At 43.5% G+C, this 17,134-nt stretch overlaps 1 protein-coding gene across 1 annotated transcript in view; it reads right to left on the minus strand.

Moving 5' to 3' along the window:
* Positions 1–17,134, minus strand: part of TANC2 (tetratricopeptide repeat, ankyrin repeat and coiled-coil containing 2) — a 239,560-nt gene that overhangs the window by 148,929 nt on the left and 73,497 nt on the right. The window lies entirely within an intron of this gene.

Consider the following 17,134-nt stretch of genomic DNA (forward strand, 5'->3'; position numbering starts at 1 on the left):
CAGCTAAAAACGGAGAAGGCAGGGAGGAACAAGAACACTGTTCATTAAATCCCCTTGAAACTGTTTAGGAAAGCAGCTAGCATTAACAAGTAACAAATCCATCCAGATAAACGCAGAGAGGGGCTTTGTGCGCAATATTATACAATTAATTACATGCTGGTCTTCATCGATCAACTGACTAGATTAGAAACAATAGATACACACATCAATACAGACGTTTGAGCGCACGCGGTCCGTGCAAGCAGAAAGCAGAGAGGAGCGTAGCCGAAAAGCAAAGCCAAGCACTTAAAGTGAAGGGCACGTTAGCCCTTCCAGGGTGGGGGAATATTTTACTACCTTCAAAAATAGTTTTGAAGTAACTGAATTCTTACAGAGCTGCAATAACCAATTTTTAGAATTTGTACTTTTTGATTGCAATAAAAGCTGTCTTTGATACACTTCTACAGATACATATAATCAAAGGTTGTTCTTTTTCAAGGCGGAGGGCGTTACGCCTCAAAATCGATTCAATTTTGTCAACTCATATTATACACAAATTACGTCTGTTGTCTGGTTTGAAGGATAAATTGTATATTGGAGCGTAACGGCAGAACTGATAAGGCGAACGAAACGCAAGTCTTCATCCCCAAGGAGATGCAAACACAGGAAATGGGCTATGTAGAGGTTATTTTATTTTATTTCATTTTATTTTATTTTCCTTTTCCTCGGGCCTCGGTTTCACCCAAGCACTGGCCAGGCCTCTTGAGCGGCTGCCAGCAACGCAATTCCCTGGCACCTCCGTGCTTCGCCCGACCGCGGCACCGCCTCCTCAGCAAGCTAGCGCGACCTCCGCGGCCCGTCTCCTACGGCACGGCGCACGCTCCGATCCGCCTCGCAGCCTGCCTGCCGCCGGGGAGACCGCAGACCACGATGTTTTCCCTGACTCATTTTTCTATTCTGGTTGCAAGCAGGATGTGACATTGCGAATAGCACCGCAGCTCTGACACATCCAAGGAGCCCTCGCTAGCTGGGACGCATCCTCTCGGGTTGCTTACGCCAGGTCTTCCTACAGCCCAGTTAGCATAGAGCGGTACTACCCTAAAACAGGATCAGAGGCCAGTATCTCTGTATTTTCACTTGTGGCACACAGTGCTGTTCTTTGCGTACAGATGGAGTCGCCGCCACCAAAGGCCCCCCAGCTTCGAGCCCAGATTGACAACCTCTAAATCCCAAAGAGAACAAATAAGTATTTATACCTAAAGACTCGAACACGTGTCTGAAAAAGACACAAGAGATTTGCAAGTTAGTTAAAAAAAAATTTATAAAGGACTTCAAGGCCTAATTTTGGCTTAAAACATGATACTACAGTAAGCCACCACTGCTGGGCAGTACGAATCCTGGAGATGAAGGAACAGATCAAGTATGGACCCATGCTCCAATTTTTTTTTCCTTTTGCATAATTGCGCTGCACCAGCCACAGCTTAATCAAGGCCCTTTAGGATGAGACACGATCAGGATTGGAGAGAAGAGCACCAAGAGCAGCAGAAAAAGGCCAGACTGTAGTATAAGACATCATATTACTGGAGTAACACCGCTTTATCCCTGTGCAATCCACTTCCTTTTCAGTAGCTTAAATTATTAAAAATCTCCACTGAGCTAGAGCGGAGGAAGCAAGATGAAGACTTCCGAAATCAAGGCTTCAAAGCACGCGTTGCCTTCGCAGCCTCAGCATCGTTCGCGTTCAACAGGAGCAGGATGAACCGTGCCTCGGCGAGGAGCTCCCGCCGGCCGCCGTTTAGACCAAGGGCTTTCACCCACTACCTCAGCAGGCAACCAAAGTCCAGCTGCGTCTGCTGCAACGGAATAAACCTAAGGGACAAGCACGCTCGGCCCCAAACGAGCAGATCCTGGTCTCCGGGAAGCAGCTCCCCGGTCGAAGCGAAGCGGTTCTTTCCTTCGTGCACGTACCAAACGCACGCTGGCAGCTCTGATGCAGGTAACACCAGACGACCGGAGGCAGCCCTGCTCGAATACTTCACGTGCGAGCAGGAATTCATCTACCTAAAATCACTTGGAAGGACCGCTGATCCGTGGGTGCTGCCTTTGGTGCGGTGGCAGCAGAGACCGGAGCGAGGGTGAAATACCCTGTGGCTTTTCGATACGTTTTGAGACCAAATATCACCGGGGTACAGCTTTCCCCTCGCGCTCGGGCGCAGGAACACGTGCACACATACACATGCGTATTTAACACGTGTAAATAAAACCACAGGGTCGCTGCACTAGCGTAAGGCAGCCGGGCAGCCCCGATCCTGGTTTTCCGAGGCCTTGGAAGGCTGCGGAGGGCTGACGTCTCCCATGCGCCATGCCCTGCGTAATCCAAGGAAAAGCAGCAGCAAACCTGGGAGCATCCCACTGGCTGCTCTCCGCTGCAGGAAGGCACCTTCTCCCTCCCAAGCAGGAGCTGGGAAACGAAGAACACTTCCAGTTTAAAATATACATAAATAGGAACAAATCAAAGTCAGGTAGTGAAAAAGGCTGGTACCTATGGAATTGAAGACATACAGGGAGCAAGGCAGAGGCTTGCAAGAAGGTAAGGATCAGCCCTTGGTTAAGGCTTGAACGATGGAAGTGTTTGATTTCTCTGTCTTTGCTACAAATCAACATTTTGAGCACATCCCATTCCCTGCAGTGGAGGAGCAAGGTTACTAGGGAACAATACCACACAATTACATAATTAAAGAGTTATCTTAATATACGTGAAAAAAAAACATTACTGTTGCTAAGGGAACATTACTTCTCACGTTTTCCGAGCGCTCGAGTTCACAGCGTTGGTAGCGTTCACCCTCGTGTGCGCATCAGGACTCTCAGTCAAACATTTCCACAGGTCTTATTTACAGGTGAGCGCAGGTATCTGTTGCTGTTTGCTTGAGTAATGTTCAGTATTGATAGGTGGGAACCAACAACCGTCTGGACAACAGTTTGCACAAACCATCACTTGTCAGAGCTGCAAACGACTCGGTTACTGTGAAGGTTTCAGACGCGGGGAAAGGCCACGGGTTCGCGCAAAAGCCTTAGGTCCGACATCCGAAAGGCTTCGTGGAGGTGTATCGGTGGAGGAATCAGGGCTAGCAAACACGGCAGCCGCGTTAACTGAAAACAAGAATCGGGACAGACTGGGCGGACCTGGTTAAGGAGCTTCTGAAGAGGCTGCAATGCACAACAGAGAACAGCGAGTTTTCACTAACGTCCCAAGGGAAATAGGAATGACAGCAAAATACTGACACAGTGATCAATATTAGCTTCCATCCAGCACTTAGAGGAAGGAAAACTTTTGACATCTTTTAAGTAACTTAATCTAAGAAAAGCCACCAAGATTTATGTTTTATTTTAATTTCCAAAAGATGCTATCTCATTCGGTAGCTAATATCCCCCCAGCTACAGCAGGCAAATGCCAGGGTCGGAGTGCCAGGGAGAGCCAGCTGAGCATCATACAGCAAGCGACTAATTGCTATTAATTCCTTCTCTCAATTACAAAGAGATTAAGTAATCGCCGCCGCCACCACCACCACCGTGTTTAGCAGCAGCTTCAGGGCAGCAGATCGGCATTAGAAACGGGTCGGAGAAACGCCTGCATCCCCATCATCCTTGTATCCCCCCCCCCAATTCCACCACTTCTCCGTTAAGACCGACGGCACAACAAATCCTCTCCATCGCGCACAACAACCGTACGCTTTGAAGGGACCGTTCCCAAGGGGAAGGAAAACGCCGAGGGGTTCCCGATCCTCCGCAGTAAATCCCCGCCCAAAGCGCTGCGCAGCCGGGAGCGGAGCTGCCTGCCGCTGCCAGCCAGGGGCAGCTGCAGCAGCACGAGCGGATGTCAGCAAACACCCCGGCACCCTCAGCAGCACCCCGCTCCCGGGTGCTCGCGTTAAAGGCAAAGACTACAAGTTTGAAATAAAATGAAGCGCCAGCAGCCTGATGTTCCCATTCCTCTTTGATTAAAACAGTGCGTACAACATCTAGGTGACTAAGTGTCTTTTCATTTTTTTCCCCCCTCTGACAAAGCAATTTTTAACGTAGAAAAATAAAAGGGTGGGTCAGCCTCCTTTACGCATGCCGGGAAATCTGCTGCAGGAACTGACTGCATTAGACATGGCATTGCTCTGGCAGCAGTTGACAGCGAGTGCTCCGTTATAACAGCTTCTAAATCAATACTTTAAATATGTAAGTGTGTATATATCTATATATATATATATACACACACACACACATATGTGTGTGTGTGTATGTATATCTGCAGTATATAAAAATTGCATTTGGAAAACACACACCACTCACGGAAAGCCAGCCCAGGAGTCAGCAGCCGACCTGCTTCCAGCCGAGCCCGCGATCCCCGCAGCCACGAAGGTGCCTCCTGCGCACGACGCAACGCCGGGCGAGGCGGCTCGCAACGGCCACCGCGATTGCGGAGCACAGACGCACGCAAAAAAATAAATAAAATCAAAGTGCCGGCGGGGCTCGAAGCACGCGGCAACGGGAGCCGGAGCGGTGCCGGGACCCGCGGGCATCGCCGCCGCGCCTCGGTCTCCGCCGCCCTGGCGAGCGGGCGGCAGCCAAGCCCAGCGTAGGGGACCTAGTTGCAAATCTTTTTTTCCAGCAATCCCCACGGATTCGAGCCAGGCTAAATAATGACATGTTCTAAATGCCACTGCCTGTTAGTCTCCCGGAGGTGATTTATGCCTGCAAAGAGGTAAAAGCATACGCAAACTGAGCAGGAGGGAAGGCTGCACAGAATACATTACTCAGAAGAGGAAAATTTTAGCCCAAATCTCTCCCTCATTATTTAGTTTGCAAGGGCAGCCTCTATTTCAGAAAACAAATATAAAATTATATAAGATCTATGTTAACTAACAAACTGAAAAAGCACCTAACGCTGCCAGGTGCCTCCGCAGGGGGGTGGGTGCTGGCAGGGGGACAGGATTTTTACCAGGATGGAACTGAACGATTCAGCTACGTTATTAAAGGCCGAGGCAACAACAAAAGCTCCAACCTTTAATTTTTCCAACATGCCGAATCCCATACGAACATCTCTGCTAATTTACACGAGTCAAAAGAAATACAAAATACCCTATTTCTGTGTGCTATTACTCTCAGGCCATTGGTGTTAAACACACTGTTTTAGGTAAGTTATTTCCTATTCATCTCTTTCACACGCATTACATTAACAGATCTGTGGTCAGTGCTCAAGCACGCACACCAGCAGCAAACAAGGCAAGTCGAGGAATGAAATTTGAAAATGCCAGAGAGGGAAAAAGCACTCCTCAACTGACCCAGTACCCTTGAATTATGGAAATGCTTTCATAAATGTATGATTAAATTTGGTAATTACTAATAGAGTCATCACCAAAAGACTTTGTTCCCGACTTTTTTTTGCAAACAAAATGCTAATATTGGAGATGGCAGACTGTGTTTCAAAATGTTCCAGCTAAAGTGGAACAATATACTTGTAATACAGATAAGTATTTTTACCTTATTATATTTTAAATATAGTCCCATAGGACACACGAGCAGTATGCAAACGAAGAATTACTGTGAAAGTAGGGTATGCATCGAGTCCTCTGTGGGTCAAGATTAATCTCGAGTACCATGAAATGTGCAATATTAGACACAAATTACTTCTAATTTAGAAATACAGAGTCACAGCTATAGCAGGGAAAGATACAGTTCAAAAACAATAAATTAATAAGCTTTATTAATACTCCTAAAGACCAGAATATGAGTAAACCATCGCTAGCTTATTCCATTCAAGCTTATGAAATCAGATTACAGAAAATTCTCTGTAATTATAAAAGATGTGTACTTTTTATACACCATGCACTTTAGAATGGCATCAATAAGTACATTATCGAAGTTAATAAACAAAGCCCAGCTAACTTCAATACCTGCACTCTATCAGAGCTCATTAAGGAGCAATCTAACGAACAGAAAGCACTCTGTAGTCACAGCATCGTTCTTTAATTGCTCCAAATGGCTGTGAGAAAGCATAAAACCACACGTACGGGCGCGCGCCAGAGCCACGGTGAAAGCAAGAGAAGCGAGCACCTCGGCCCAGTTTGCAGTCACAAGATTATTTGCTCAATTTTGAAATTTGTAGGCCTTCATCCAGTTGCGCACTTGTGTTCCTTGTGTTTGCTTCCTAAATTTATTTTAAAAAACAGTAAGCATAAGATTTTCACGTTGAAGATTTCAGTCGTTTTTATTTTTAATCCCTAGGTTTTAAAAACAGTTACTTACCTTTAAGTTTGAAAAGTTTGGAAAGGAGATGATCTTTTATAGAAGAAGAGATGCCCCAAATTGCCCATGACTACTTTCTCTCACGTAGACACCCTTACACGGACCAAGTAGACGCTAATTCTCCTCCTTAAAGAGAGGATGTTCATGGGACCAAGAAAGGGCAAGACTCGAACTCGACATGAGATTAGCTTAGTTAGGCAAATTTTCAAAAGCATCAGACTTGTTTTGACTCCTTAATTTCATCAACTTTCAGTGCAATTCGAGTTCTTGAATCATGTCCATGCTTCTAAAAACTTCAACTACGAGATCTCGGCTCACTGTATTTTATCTGAGTAATTTTGTTAACATTTATTGTTCAAATTTTCAGTATTTGTCTCAAACTATTTTGATGAGCAATCTTTATCTATACTTACGACGAAGAAGAGAGATAGCGTTGCTAGTTCCTTGTTTTAATCGTTTAAATAAACATAAAGTTGGTCTTCTTGGAAAACTACATAAAAGTTAATGGGGCAGCGTACGAAGTAATCAGCTGAATGTAATGTTTACTGTCACGAGAACAGAAAGCTACTAATTTGCAGCGATCTAAGTGCATCAACTTACATTTTTTTGGGGAAATTATGTTTCAAGCTCCTATGGGGGCAATACAGGATCATCCAATATAAGCAGATAAAGTTGCAACCTTCGTGGAGAAGGCAAAAAGCACCCGACTCCTCCAGCAGACCTCAAACGGAAGCAGAAATGTTCTAGGGAAAGGAGAGCTGGGATTTTATCCACCTGCTCTATCAAGGGTAAGGAACTGCTCCTGATGGTTCGAAGCAAGCTGACCCAAGCTATTAAAATACAAAATAATTTGACTGATGTGGCAGTAAAGGTAAACACTCTTTCTTTTACAAGACAATTACTGGACGTGGTACTGATTTGACAAAGGAAATTATGTTTTTCTCAACTTGCTTGCCAGTTCTAAAACAGCGATAGTATTTTGTTAATTGTTTTTAAGTAATTTAAAGTGAGCATCGCACACTTACCTGCTTGACTCAGAGAGTACAGAGAATGCTTCAGTATTTGTTTCAGAAGATTAAAATACCCGCTATGCTACCGAAGGCAGAGGATATGATCACAATTCATTTATTACAGAATCCAAATGCACCGTAATGCCATCCAGCAAAACATTCCTAGGCATCATTTTGCATCTTATTTCTAGCTCTTACTTTTGTTCTGAGTGGTAGGTGAAGATCTTCTGTTAACCTACCGTGACACCTAGGAGATATATGAGGTATAGAGGCAAGGGAGATGTGTTGCCTCCACAGACTGTCAACTTGGACCTTCTTTGCCCTGAATTTTCCTTTATTCAAACAGAAGAAGACACACACACACAAAAAAAAAAAAAAAAAAGAAAGAAAGAAAAACACCTGAGCAATTTCTAAAAGCCCAAAGGGTCTTTCCCAAGTATTTCTCTTTCACCAGTGACAGGTTTTGCTCCAGCAAATCAGCATTACATCATACAACAAAAATGCAGCTCAAAGCTGAGGAAAACACTTGGGAATTCAAGCTTCCAACATCTGCGGCACAGACGACACACACTAGAGAGCTGGTATGAAAAGAAATTCCGTTTCAAGCAACACGTTCAAAGCTAGAGCCTCATTCCTTACTGATGCCAATACCGACTCGGAGGGCAGCTCGGTCCCCTGATTTGTAATTGGGTCCGAAACATGCTTTGCCCAGAAAAGCAGAGCAGCTCCTTCCCCTTCTTTTACCACCCCAGAGTGGAGTTTCCCATTTTCTGCTGCTGAGAGCTCCTCGGAGGCGGAGGAAGCACGTCCCTTTGCAGGCAGGTGCTCCAGGAGGTGGCGGGGTTTCGGTGGCCACAGTCCCCCCAGACGCCCTGCCACGCGCGGAGGCTTTTTCCAACTCATCGTGAACCTCCATGCCTCAAACGCAACGCGGAGCAGAGCTTCCCCTGGGGAAATGTGGCTTCAGCTGGCCTTACTCAGTACCACCGGAGCTCCTAGGAGGCATAGCCCAGGCCAAAAGTTAAACACAAACAAAGATATGCAAACAAGTGTGTTTTCACTGACATTAAAATCCTATTTATTTATTTATTTTAATAGCAAAATATCACTCTAGCCCTTTGAAAGGCACAGCCTGCTTCATCTTGAGATAGGAGCTCCCAATTTCAAACTTTATGAGCGTAGAATTAATTGTGGTGTTAGCATATACAAACAGAATGGTTTATAAACTCCTTCACTCTCCAACTGGAATAGATACAATGCCTATAAATGTAGCAAGGAAAAAAAAAACGAGCTAGGAAAACTTATGAGAAAAGTAACATGCATCCTTCAAAAGGCAATCGAAGATCAACCCTACTGACCGGGCAGTCGTGCAGCTTTCTAAAACTCGCCACGAGCTGGGCAGGTTCTTGGTTCTGCTCGTGACACCTTTCAGTACTTGGTACGGGAGCGTACGCACATTAGAGAGGAAGAAACGGGGCAACACAGAGAGAGAAAAAGGAGGATTAGTGACAACTGACTTCCGAATTCCCTCCTTGTCATCACGGACTCGATATGCTTTCGCTCTCCATCTGCAAATTATAAAATACTTGTCTACTTTAATAAGGCTGTCTTGGGCCTTTAGCAACCACAAGCAGTTTGAGCTTCAAATAAAAAAGCATGACAGAGACTGATTATTCCAACTGGCTAAATATGTCAAAATGTAATTAACTAAAAACAATTAACAGTACACACAACACATGCGTCTATCAGCTAGAACAAGAGTTACCTAGTCTTAGCAGGAGGGCAAATTATGTCTTCAGATTTGCACGCACTCCTCTAATTAAAAACTCAAACAACATTTTCGAAAGACTCGGTCCTAAAACTAGTTGAGAAATTGGTACAAGCAACCGAAGCACGAAGTTCCCATTCAAAAACCCCATGTTCCTCCGACGACAGGCAGCGCCCTGCAACCCGCACGCGATGCCAGAAAGCACCTCGGAGCCTCGGGCGGGAGGAGGTGCTGCTGCTCCAGCCCTAGTCGGTGCTTTGCCCCGGCTCGCGCAGCGGCGCTGCTCGCCCCTGCTTTCGCCTGCCGACTCCAACGCTTGTCTACCTACACGTACTTAATTCAATTACCTTGGCCAGCTGTATTGATTCCGCGACGCCTTACAACAGGAAATTGATTTCTGGCAGAGCACACCAGCACTTTCCCGCTACAGTCCGTCACCGTTAATATGTAGTATGAAACTACGGGCTTCCAGCTTCAGGCGCGCGCGTGATAGCGACAGTCGCGGTGTCACCATTAAACGTACCTGGGCCTGCTGGTATAGAAGCAGTATCGTTCTCCAAGCCATGCTGCGTCTTTCAGTTTTGAAGAAAGTCGTTTAAGTTGCCTCTCAAGCTGAATGGGCTAGCAAAATTACAGCAAGATAACGAAGGAAGAATAAAAGAGAAAAGAAAACCAGAATCCCATCTAAAACCCTTACGTTTCTCAGTATTTCATTATTTTCTAAAACAGATGTAACACTGGATATTTTTTCCATCACCAGCTGTTGTTGCACTCTGCCCTCTTATACTGCAGCTGAGGCATTTTATTTCCACTGAATGCACCGCCAAGGTGTTTTCTAGAAGCATTTTACCAGTTTTGATTGAAGTTATTTCCACCACAAGCAACCAAAAACCTTCTTCCAGTCTGCAATGTCCTAAAATCTGAATATCGCAATTTTAAGAGTTATGCTTAAACACTGAACTAGCAATAATGCAACCCAGACAAGCTGTAGAGTCACCTTTCTTCTGACTCCTGAGGTTCTAAACCACAACAGAAAAATAACAACAGATTTATATAGTTCTATATATAAATATGTATATATGGCTTGTCTTCTGCATTTTACAGTACTGAACTTAGCTCTGAACAAGAAAAGGCAAAAGGATCTGAAAAGGAAGAACAGCAAAGTGTCAAAACATCACCTCTGGCTGTCCAGCGACAAGTTTACACATGCTGGAGGATGCCACCGCAGTTTGTCACTGCAGAACCAGATTAAACAAGCTGCTGTTGCACTGTATGCAATGTCATAAGCTGCTTTGCGGAGCCCATACATAAATCTTCCTAATTAAGACAATTACAGAAGCCCTTTGCAGTAAAATTTTTTGATTTATCAACCAAGAGATAGAATCACTCTAGTGCTAGCACATTACACAAGACAGCTTAGAAGTATTTTCTGCCACTTAACATGATGCAGGTTACTGGCATCCTAGGAGGTGAGCATGCATTCCCTTCTCCTTCATCACTTTGGAAAGACAGCGATGTATTTACAGGAAGGCCAAAAAGCTGCTAGGGTTAGGTAAATAAAATAATTTTAGAAACAAAGAATAATTTTTCATGTATCAATATGCCAGCATGCATCTGGTATGTAAGCTATCCATTAAACAGGCATACGGTGAAGTAGGATCTGGTTTAAGGTGTTTAAATTCACGAGTACTAGTAGTTTAGTTAGGGTGCTGCTACTTCAGATTTTATCCAAATGCAAGTCAGAGAGCACGGATCAGTTCAACTGATTCAGCACCTAAAGAAAACAGGGTTTTACTCTGATCATATGATGCTATTAGTATGTACAGCAACAAAAATACTCTTTATTTCCAAATAAAATACAGAACTACAAATAAAGGTTCTTACAGAGATAGATAATGTAATCAGAAACAATTAACGAGAGCTTTATTTGGAAAATAGCTTAAATGCAGCTTGGTTTTAAATGATGGGAAACAAAATAATTGCACTATGTTAAAAACCCTCAATTTTTCATCTTAAAAACTGGTTTAAAAAAAAGGGAAAGTAAAAACAGCCTGATGCTTTGTTTTCACATTTTCCGCCTGTGCTTATCTTACCACTACAGATGCAAGCATCTGATGACAGCAGATGGCACAAATTTCAGAACCAGAAACCCTGGCAGTGGTTAGATAAAACGTTACAACGTCAGGAAACTTTGCAAGGAAAAGACAGTAGAAGCAAGAAATCCCACAGCTCGGCTAACGACCAAACTCGTTTGGAAAAGCATGAAGAAAAATACACTTTACAGGAATATATGCAACATGGCAAAGAAACATTGCGCTTCCAAGCCACGGGTTGACCTTCCATGCTAGACGTGGGATGACTCAGAACCAGCCTGAGGATGTTTCGTTGTATTTGGGTCTTTTTCAGGTGAATATCCTCCTCCTTCCCGGCCGGAAACCAAGGCAGCAGCGGCTCCCGCCACCCCAGTAACCTGCCACGCAGCAAACGCAGGAAGCTCTGGACCACCAGGACAGCGGCACTAGGTGTCTTCAGAGAAGACCGAGACACGTATGAGTCCTTCAGGCAAAGTTACAGCAGACCGAACTGCGCCCGAACGTCCAGGTTTGAGGCCGGTCCTCCGAGGCTCGTTCGACGCCACCTCTGCAAAGCCCCAGCGCTCCCCTGCGGGCCTCAGCGCGGGCAGGTAACGCGGCGGTTTTGCGCAGGGAAGTTCGTTAGCTGGTACTGGGCAAACCTCGGCGGTGCCGGGGCGCATGCCCTGTGGCCAGCCCGGCACGGCTCGGCACGGGTTTGCAAGCTGCAGACCCCCTCCGAGACCGGCCCCAGAAACGGGCTTGTTACCCTGCAAGTGGGATCTAAATCCCAAAGCGGACGACTGTTTGAGTGCAGTTTTCTCACACCCGGATGGAGCCCAACCTTCGCAGACACCCTCTGACACCGTGCTGCTTCTTCAGCTAACGTTTTCTTTATTATCGGCATTATTTTTAATCCTAGGGCTTTCCAGCTTCCACTTCAGCCTGACTCTGTCGGTTACAGGGTACATTTCTTCCTCCAGAATAACTTTGCTGGCCACCTTCTGAAAATATTCCCTTTGTAAAGAACTGCTTGTGGTTACAGCTTAATTTAACTGCTATAAAACCAGATTATTATGTACCAACCCACACCAATAGTCCAGGGTTTGAACAGGAATCCCTACACAGGAACATTTTCCTGGTAGTTGTGTTGGTTCACACTGCTCAAACCGTGCGTGATCTTACCTGTGACCAAACCTAGCAGTCACCTTACTGCTCTTTCTTAGTATTTCTTAATTGACTTAATTATTTTTCCCTCATGCTGTCCTACTACCTGAATGAGGTGTAAACCACCTGCTAAAAAATTTGTTTATACTTACCTTTGTTTTGCTTGGCAATTTAATACCGAGACTGTTGGGAGTTGAATTTAATGAGGCCAAGTTTTGCACAGTATTACGTTAAATAATTACACTTAAAAATCACTGCTATGGAGAAGATTATGAAGGAACCTGTTAGTGCTAAAATTATTCTACTTATACAGACCAACTTTGAAGTTTATTAATGGAAGTTTGCAGTGAAACATCTGTTCTGCTGATTAAATAAATTATGACTAAGTTCTCACTTTAGCTTCCTCGAGCAGGCAGTTATTATAAAGCTAGAAAGACTAACTGTATAAAAGTTGTGAAAAGCAGAAAGATGCTCCACACAGAACACAACCAGGTGAAATTATAATTTGAATTTAAATGATCCACTATTTTCAATATCTTTTGGTCTTTAATAAATAAATAAATATTTTTAAGAGACCCAAATGCAAAATTTGGAAGAATTTCTGACACTGGAACTTGTTTTCTAATAGGAAATATTACATCCTCCCAATTTATTTCTCACATTCCAAAAAATCCTCCGTAGATGGTGGCACTGTTGAACATAGGGGATGATAATCCCAGGTGACTGAAGAGCCTGCAAGCTGCCCCTCGGGTTTCACATCACTGCCCATTAGCACAGAGCCCAGTAAACCAACACTGTAAGGTCAAGAGAAAAATTTAAAATGCCTCAAGACAGACTGATGCACATTTACATTTAGCTTAGTCTCAAGGATGAAACGAGATTCGATACAGCAATAATAAACCTGAAAGCTTTGCTGCAGATATGGAGTAGAAGTCAAAAGAAGGAAAGCACCACCTGAATACCTAATGGCAAAATCATGTCAAAGTATTTCATCTTTATGGGCAGGTACAAATTCATCTGATTATCTGCTTTTTTTCAGGCTTTCACAGAGCCAGCTTCTTTAAAAGAACGAACACAGAACTCAAGTGCATTGCACATCACAACAGAAATATCAGAAAACGCTCTACCTTATTTTCCCATATCTGTGTAGGTCTACAAAGCTAACAGAAACAAACATTTAGTTTTCTGAAAGGCAATTTCCAGACCTCTCAAAAGCAGAAGCATAAGCAGCGGGAAACTAGCCAATGTACCTAACACACTAAGGTTAACCTAACCACTTTCTGCAAGAGCTTTTTTCTCATAGAGCACTGGGTGACAGTGTATATAAGCATGCACATACGTCTGCATAGCTGCTCTCCTATTTGAGAAATTTGTTTTTTAAAATATAAATTTTAAAATCCAGACAGGCCCATTAAATAATCTAGCCCGATTTCCTGCAGTGTAGAAGCCATATAATTTCATTCAGTTATGCTAGAACTATCTGCCTCTTCTACCACCAAAAAAATCACCTCCCTTCACTTAGCTGCAACGATTATTCATCCTATTAAAACACTGTGCCTTCTTCCAAATTTTAAATTCTCATTTCTGTTGGTGTTCTGTGCTATATGCTATATATTGCTGTGCTACATTAACCAGACGCCTGGCACCTGATACTTCCAAAGACACTTTCAAAATATTTGTATGTCACAGTGAAGTCAGCTCCCACCCTTTCTGATGAACTCAACACCCAGAATTCTTCCCCCGTCAGAGTATGGAATAATTTCCCCATACCTTGAACTTACACTGCAACTTTCTGTATTCTCTCCAGTTTTGCAATAATGTCCAAGACACTGTTTTCTCATTTCCATTATCTGTGTGCATGCTTGTATGGATGAGTTTGACTCTGATTATACTGTCTTGGGGTAATTAATAACAGTTAATCATCAAGTAGTTTGCACCCCCCAAGACTCTGTCCTAATTTCCCTTGCATTCAGCACTCTGACTCTTTGAGAAGTGTGAATTTGATCAAAACCAAGTCCATACAGAACCCCTGTAAAAACACTCCATGTGATAATCAGTTAGCCTTCACATTAATTTTGGCTTTGAGATCTGTTTAAAAACAGACCGTGGCTCGTTTTAAAACATATAAAATATCTTTTTAAACAAAATTTTAAAATATCCAGAGCACCTCCACTAACAAAAACCCCACGGCTACTGCATTTATAAAGAACTAAAAAACCACATGCTTCCTGAGACATCTTACACACAGGTACTTTACACAACTGGCAGGGGCTGCTACTGAACTGACTTTTCTTATGCTTCCCAGCACACAGTATTTCAGCACGCTAGGGATACTGTCTGGCACTTAAAAGGGATGTGCAAAAGTCAGAAGTGAAGAAAAATGAAAAAAATTAACATCAAACTGTTGAAAACTTGCACTAGACTGATCGCTTGAATTGTATGATAACCACCACGTAAATATAATTGTATTTATGAATAAAAGTAGGCAGGCAGAGCATCATCCTTGATTTCCTTCTGGATTGAAGACCCTCTGCTAGCAGCTACTTACATGCCTCAAAAGTCCCTAGAAGAACAAAGTCTGCGAGGGGTAAACAGCATCAGCGAGCGCTGCGGGGCGGCGAGAAGCTCAGGTTATCTCCAGATCTCCCTGCCATTTTACTCTCCGAGAACATACACGCACCTTTAGTTTTAGTTATACAGGCTTTAAGCACCAATGCTGGCCAACCAAAGCGTCCTTTTCCACAGTTTCATGGTTTTACTGAATTTAAGCAAGCATCGAACAACCAAAAAGGCGCTCGTACGATGAACATAACCCACCACCCGTTCCGCTGCTTAAAAACTAACTCACCCATTTCATGATCTTTGCAGACGCTAGTGGAAAACAACCGGGCAACATTTCAGGTAAGTTCTAGAGCCCCAAAAACGACAGAATTGCTGTTCTCCTCGGATCAACCCAAATCCTTTTAATGGAACTAAACTGCTTATACAGTAAACATACACTGTAAGTCAGCTGCATTACTGTAGCGATACGGTCCAGCCGCTCGCCTGAGAGAATTCAATTCTGTATAGATAAGACCTCCCACACTTAATCCCTACATTGACATTTATGGACAAAACAGGCGGCCTTCGGTTGCCTGGCAAGTTAAGCTATTTGCACAACCCCAATTACCTCATTCACTTCACCATACCCAACACATACCTGGCTGCTTTTCGGCATTGCTTCCAAAGCCCAAAAATTACATACGCTTTTATCCATAGCCTTTAAAAACAGATTACCTACAGCTTTTAAAGATAAGTGTTAACAAAAAAAAAAAGCATAAGGATCAAAGCAGCTCTGGCAGCCTGGCCCCTCTGCTCAAGCACCAGCAAAGGGGTTAGACCCTTTAGACAGAGAAGAGCCAGGGCTTAAAAGCAGCAGACTAAGGAACAACATTGTTACATCCAGTGTACACAGATGTGATTTGCAACACAGTAGGAATTAAAATATTGATAGCAGATTAAATTTATATGCAAATTGCACTATCTTGGTACAAATGCACTTGAAATATATTTATTTTGCTTTCTGAAGACAAAAAATACCACTTTGCTGCAGTGCAGAAAGGTCCATCTTCATCCCAAATTCTACGTGGTATTATATTACAGAGAGCTTCAAGTCCTCAGAGTGAGGAGGGGAAGGAAGAACAAGCCAAAATAATAATTTGTTAACCTTCAGTTGTAGTATGATCTGTAATTACATAAAAATAGCATCTTCTTTATACCTAACTCTTCCTGCATTTGGGAAGTCTCACAGCTGCTTAAGCAACTGCTGAAAATTACGTCTTTCTCAAACAGTTGCATCTTAGCTAGAACAGTCAAATACACTACACAGCCAAATTCAATCCTTTCTTCGTAACTGACATCAACCATTACAGCAGGCCAGTAATCATATTTATTCATCCCCACTACGGGACACAGGGATACCGAGTGGCAGCACAGCTCAATCTGTAGATTTCTGATTACCACTAGTAGCATAACAAGAACGAATGAATCCCTGAAAACCTTTCTAGAGCTAAATTCCAGCCTCTAAAAGATAACAGCGTTCTAGGGTGCAAAAAGCCCTCTTTCATTTAAACAGCTCACTATTTGCCTCTCTTGAGGCACATATGGGAGCAACAAAAGTATTTTGTTGCTTAAAAAAAAAAACCTAAAGGGCTTGTTTGTTTATTAGAGGTGTTTAGGATGGTGTCTCTATTCTTTCTATCAGGGAAACCGAACGACAGAGCAATCTAGGTTGGGACCTCTGGGGTTCATCAGGTCCAACTCCCCCCCCCCATTCATAGCAGGGCCAATTTAGACAAGGTTGCTCATGGCCTTATTCTTAGCTGTTTTGATCTTTGTGTAATGTGTTCAAGAAAATGGTGCGGGCCAAGCACAGTTACCCGTATGACTCACCTTTTCCTTTTCATCCAAACCCGAAAGAAAAGCTTCAGACTATGCCAGGTACCTATCACAGATCCCTACGTCTCCACTTCAGGGAGGCTGTTCTGCTGAAGTTGCAACAAAATTAACTCAAAAAGCTACTAAAGCAGATAGACGCATACCATTTCTTTGACATCTGCCACCTCTTTAAGCATCAGGTCAATAAGGAAACACATAACGATGGCAAGTCTATGGAGGAGAAGGAAAGAAAGGCTTTCACAAACCTTATCCAGCATCTAAGCAACAGCAGAAAAAATAACCTGCAACGTGCCTGCCTTACACAGTGCATTAGCCCCAGGCAACTCAAATACATTCTGTTGATAAGGACTAATCTATATTCTAAGAAAACTTCTATTTCAAAGGAAATGTTTTGGTTCCCATGATGT

The sequence above is a fragment of the Rhea pennata genome, chromosome 26, assembly GCF_028389875.1.
Source record: "Rhea pennata isolate bPtePen1 chromosome 26, bPtePen1.pri, whole genome shotgun sequence".
Classification (NCBI taxonomy): Eukaryota; Metazoa; Chordata; class Aves; order Rheiformes; family Rheidae; genus Rhea; species Rhea pennata.